Raw genomic sequence first — 6,000 nt, forward strand, 5'->3', positions numbered from 1 at the left:
TGCAGGTTGTAAATTCTGCCCTCATAATTCTCTATTCTTCTTTATGGAATGGTGTGTTGTGGGTCCATGTTTTCCTCACATTCCTCAAGGTTTTTCTCTGTTTCATCAAATGTCGGATCATTTTCCTTCATTTTATAGAATTTATTTATAGACACTTGAATTCCTTTACTAAAGCTGGAGGCCATATTTCCTTCTGTGGTAACTGTCTTTCCTATTGATTTATCTGCTTATGTTCAAAGTCTTTGAGATTTTTTCTTCCTCAGATCTTTGGTACTTTCAGTCCTTTTTCCTCCCCTTATATGCCTTATCATTCAATTTCTGACTCTCCTCTGACCATAGTTTCCTTGAGTATTAGTTCTCAAAGTATCTCAGCATCTTTCCACACTGAGCAATTCACAGTGCATAAGCCTAGGTCTCTCTCTATCCCAACTGACTTTTGGGTAGTCAGACCTCGCCCCAGCAGGGTGATGTGTTCTTTCCCTCAGGCTTGGTGGAGTGCTGCACAGCCTCCCATGCATAGGCTATGCTGTTGTTGTGTTCTGTTCCACTCCCTCTATTTCTTAGTTCTCTGGCCTGGCACCAGTAGTTCAGAACATACTTTCCACAGAGCTTGCAGGTTGGAGCTTTGCAGAACTTGTGCTTCCAGGTTGCAGCCCTCAGCAGGCTTTTGCTCCCAAAGGACTGTGACCAAGCTGACTCTTGATGCCTTAGCAAACTTCCCCAGCTGAAGCTGGGATCTCTATAGCACTGAAAAGAAGGCGAGGGGAAAGGAGTTCAGTGTTGGGTTTTGATGTAAGCCTATGTTGCATTCTTTGAGTTGGCCAGTGTGGCCTTGCTGATGGTAGCACTGGAGGCAGAGAAAGGGTGCTGAGTGAGCTCAGGGTTAGTGAGTGTTAGTTCTTGGGTTTTCAGGGTTTTTTTTTTTAACTTTTTAAAAAAAATTTTCGGTATCTTAAACAATAGAAACAATTGAAGTTGCTTTGTCTTTGTTACATAATTTCTGTTTTGGAGAGATTTGAGAGGTTGAGAGGATTGGAGAAAATGCCTACTCCACCATCTTGTTGCTCATGTGACACAGAAATCTCTATTATCCCCATTTTACCTATGAAGAAACCAAAGTTGAGAGAGTTAAGTGATTTGCCTAGTGTCATGCAGCTAATAAATGTCTGAGGCTAAATTTGAACTCAGGTCTTCCTGACTTCAAGTCCAGTGCTCTTTCTATATTACCTAGATGCCTCCAATAAGCACATAAATGATAGAATAAATAAATAAAACCCCCTGGCAGCTCTGATTTATCCCCCATCTTACTTTAAACAACCAAGCAAAACAAAAACCATGAAGAATGTGTGAGGGGGAAGGGGAGTCTTGTGTGAGAGTGAAAAAAGAATGTGTAAGAAGATGTAGGCTTATGTGGGGAGAAGGAAGTGTGGGAGCATGTGAAAAAGGGAGAATGTGCGGCAGCAGAGCTGTTTTTAATGAGCACTGGACTTGGAAGGCCTAATTTTCAGTCCTGGCTTTGCCATTAACTCCCTGAGTGACCCTGGGCAAGTTACTTAATCTCTGTCTGCCTCAGTTTCCTCAACTCTAAAATAGGGACCATAATTGTATCTACCTCACAGGATTGTTGTGAGGTCTTCAACTGGGATCAGCTGAGATAATATCTGTACAGTGTTTAGCATGGTGCCAGGAACAAAGTAGGTACTTAATAAATGTTTCTTCCTTTACCTTTTTTTTTCTCCTTTGCCTCACAGGGCTTTTTTTTTTTTGGGGCTGGGGCGAAAGGATTTTGTAAACTCAGGTGTTTTAGACATGAAAGTTATTAGATAGTGCTTTAAGGTTTATAAAGCATATTGCATGCATTAATTTATTAGGTTTTTTGCTGTTGTTTGGTTGGCTTTCAGTCATGTCTGACTCTTGATAACTCTATTTGGGGTTTTCTTGGCAGAGATACTGGAGTGATTTGCCATTTTATGGCTAAGGAAATTGAGACAAGCAGGGTTAAGTGACTTGCCCAGGGTCACATAGCTAGTAAGTGTCTGAGGCCAGATTTTAATCTTCCTGATTCCAGGCCCAGCACTTTAGCTACTGTGCCCTAGCTGCCCTGTCCTCATCATAGGCAGGAGTATTCAGTTCCATTACATTCACAGAATAATATCACAGTATTGGGAAGGAATTGGACCTCATGAGGCAAATTCATTTGAGGGTAGAAGCACCTATCCTGTGGCTCCTTGGAAGCTGTGATAATCCTTTCCCTGGACTACTTGGAGTGTACAGAAATAGGTTCCTAGCCTTGGTATATCTTAACTCCTGTTCCCTGAGGGTAATTGGCCCAGAAATGTCCCTTCTCCCCAGGTAGAATGTTCTGGGAAGCCTCTTAAGAACCTCTTCTCTGCCAGGACTCATATGTCTGAGGAATCCCTCTCCAGAGCTATTCCAGAAGACCTCATCCCTTGCCCCAGATGACCCAGGGCCTCCAAATGCCATTTCTATTTCCTTTCCATTAGAACATCTATGACTAGAGAAGTCTTGTCTTGTCCCCAGCACTGATCCTACCCCAGAACTGCCAATGGGTCTGAAGTGCCTCCTCTCTCCATAGTAACAAGTTCCAGATGAGTACATCCTCTCCCTAGAGAATCAAGGTCCATGAAATGTCTCATCTTCATAGGCAGAAAGTGATCTGGAACAAATCCGTACTTGTTCCTGATCCCCAGCTACCCAGAAGCCTTCCTGCCCCTCTGCTTGAACTGCATGAGCAAGTGTTTCTCCAGTGGACCCAATCCCCTTTTCCCTTGGCTCTCAGGTTCTACATCTATAAAATGAGAGGGTTGGATTAGATGACATTTGAAATCCTTTCCAACTCTAGATCTATGATCTAAAGACTGAAAAGGTGTGTTGAAGCCACATTGTGTGTCAGGCTATGGTATTTGTATTTTATTTTATAGGTAATAGGGAGCCAGGGAAGATTTTTGAGCAGTGGATGGTATGATCAGAACTGTGCATTAGATCTTGGTATGTTGCTTGTGGGAGGTCCCTTTGGGATAGTCTCAAAAGGGATGAAGGCAAGGGGAAGATAAGGTTGTTCAACAGACATTCCTAGACTTTTCTTAGTCCCTATTGAGGGTCATGCCTATTGAAACAAAATCTACTTGTTTTAGAAGGGATTAGCTTTAGATGGGTATGGGGCTCTTGGTGTGGTCAACTGAGTCTGAGGCTGATGTTGATGGAGTTGATGGAGGGCTCCTGGGAGAGGGATGGAGAAGCTCCTCTGACTCCATTCCCCAGTGCTCTCGAATATACGAAGAAGAGAAATCCATTTGACTCCTTCCTTATTCCATTAAAATGGAGATAAGCTACTTTCTTCCTTCTCCCATCCCATTTAAGTGGTCCTTAAATCTTAGCCCTTAATTTTTCTCTGTAGAGTTTTCCTCTAAGGGAACTTGTCTTCTTGAACCATCACTTCTTTGTGGATGATTTGCAACACTTTCCTGATTAGTGAGTGATTCACACCGTCACCTAGTTCTAGCTAATCTCAGTTCTGCTTCTTATTTCACACCAGTGACTTTGCTGCCAGGCATGTCCTGCCCCAGCTTCCCTCTCTCCCTCTCCTCCATTACTTTCCAATTCTGAAACCGTAATCAGGTTAATAACTGCCATTTCTACCGGAAAGGACATGCCAATCAACTTACATATGCCTCCACTCACCATCCCAGTGACTTCCGAAAGAAAAACACCCCTCCCTGGTCACTCTCCTGCATATGTTATCTTCTCCTATTGAATGTGAGCTTATTGAGGGCAGATACTGTCTTGCTTTTTTCGTTGTATCCTTAATGTATAGTGTAGTGTACATAATAAGCACCTGAAAATAATATTTCATTTCATTTCATTCTGACTTATCCAACTTGTGGTATACATTTCTAGCTCCTTACTGGGCATTTCAACTCACTGTATCATTGAACAACATGTTAGAAATTCAGTTCATTATCTTCATGAGCATCTTCCCTTTTTCTAACCCCGACTGACTCCTTCTTCTGATTTCACATAGTGGTACCATTATTTCCCAAGACTAAAATCTGGGTGCAGAGGGAAAGATACTGCATGTGTCTCAAGTGCCTTGCGTTTAATCTCAGCTAAGCTATTTATGCTATCTGGCATCGGGCAAATCACTTCACTTTGATTGGGCTCTGTTTCCTCATCTCTAAAATGAGAAAGTTTTTGCCTGTCTAAACTCTAAGCTTTCCTGTAGCTCAAAATTCTGTGATCTAGTGGTTTTTAACTCCTTTCTTTTTCTAGTCATCCATAACCAATAAGTTAGTGATAATAATAATTCAGATTGGTAAAATGCTTTATCATTTACAAAATGCTGCATAAGCTTATCTTATTGGATCCTAATAATAACCCTATTGTTTTAAGGTCTATTTTTTTTAACAAATGAAGAATTTGAGTGTCTCAGAGATTAATTATTTGCCTAAGATCATAAGTATAATAGGTACAGTACTGAGATTAGAACTTAGGTCTCTTGACACCCAAATCCAGTGATCTCATATAGACATCTTTTTCCTTCATATTCCTACTACCTTCAGCCTGGTCAAATGCTTTTCGAATATTTTAGTTTGCGTGAAAGAGAGGCAGTGAGACATAGAAAAAAGCACAAATTTGGATACAAAAGAACTAAATTTGAATCCTTGCTCTTCTATTTACTATCTGTATGGCCTTGGAAAAGTCACATAACCTCTATGGGTCTCAATATCTTCTAGAAAATGAAGGGGTTGATAGTCTAAGGTTCCTTTTAGCTCTAAATTTATGATCCTAGATAACCTTTGAAGTCCATTCCAATTCCAACTTTCTTTGAGCTTTCTCTGACTTTTTCAGCCTTTTCTCCTCAAATATAAAGCCTCCTTTCTAGTGAGGCTAATCAATGTACATTATATACCTCATCTATTATTGTTTCTGTACCCTTACTGCTAATGTTTCCCTTGCCTGGGAATACTTTTTTCTTCTGCTCTTTGACTATCTAAATCCTACCTATTCTTTAAGGCCCAAATGAAGCCCATCTCCAACATTAATTGATTGGTCAATTAACAAACATTTATTACTGCTACTCCACTCAGCAACGAGCTAGGGGCTGGAAATTCCCATCGAAGATGGGAAAACCCCTGCCCTTAAGGCACTTACATTCTATTAGCCTTTTCTGACATGGCAATCCAATAAATGTGTTTTCTACTCACTTTCAACTACACTTACTACTCTTTTTTTTTTTTTTTACCTTGAAAGCAGAAAGGAGTTTATTGCTTTCTCATGAGAAAGGGTACCTCCCCTAGTGGCCATTGCCGGCCAGGAGAGTACCTACACTCACTACTCTTGTCTTTACTTCTGCTCTTCTGTGCGTACATCTTGTTTTCTCAATTAAATTATAAATTCCTGGAGGGAAGGGGCCTTAAACTTCTTGATTTCTTCCTAGGGAAAGTGCGATGCAGTGGGAACAGGAAACTTTTGCATTTGGATATCAGAAGTACTGGTTTCAAATCCTTGCTGTCTGTGTGACTTTGGGCAAGTCATTTGACTTTTTGGTTTTAGTCAAGTCAACAGTAAAATGAGAGAGCTGGCCTCAATGGTCTGTAAGGCTTCTTTCACCCCAAATCCCATGATCCAAAGTGCCTAGAATAGTGCTATTGACTTTGCAAGTACTCAATAACTAATTACCTTTTTATTGCAATAATAAATCTATCTCATATTTATAGAAGATCATTGAACTAAGCTGATAATAATGGTCTGCTATGGGAATATCTTAATAATAAAGTAATTGATCAAATCAAAATTTTAACAAAGCAAAATATCACTAATTTGACTAATGCTAAGGAGACAGAGAGTAAGAAGCTTGATTGAACTAGGTAAACCATTTTTATGGTAGAATGTCTTTTAAGAAACGAAATTTTATTCTTTTCAAGTACCTATAATAACTTGAGCCAGGCTAACCAAGTGTCGCTTGGTAGAACTCCTTAG

The sequence above is a fragment of the Phascolarctos cinereus genome, unplaced genomic scaffold (genome assembly GCF_003287225.1).
Source record: "Phascolarctos cinereus isolate Bilbo 61053 unplaced genomic scaffold, phaCin_HiC Scaffold_2;HRSCAF=192, whole genome shotgun sequence".
Taxonomy (NCBI): domain Eukaryota; kingdom Metazoa; phylum Chordata; class Mammalia; order Diprotodontia; family Phascolarctidae; genus Phascolarctos; species Phascolarctos cinereus.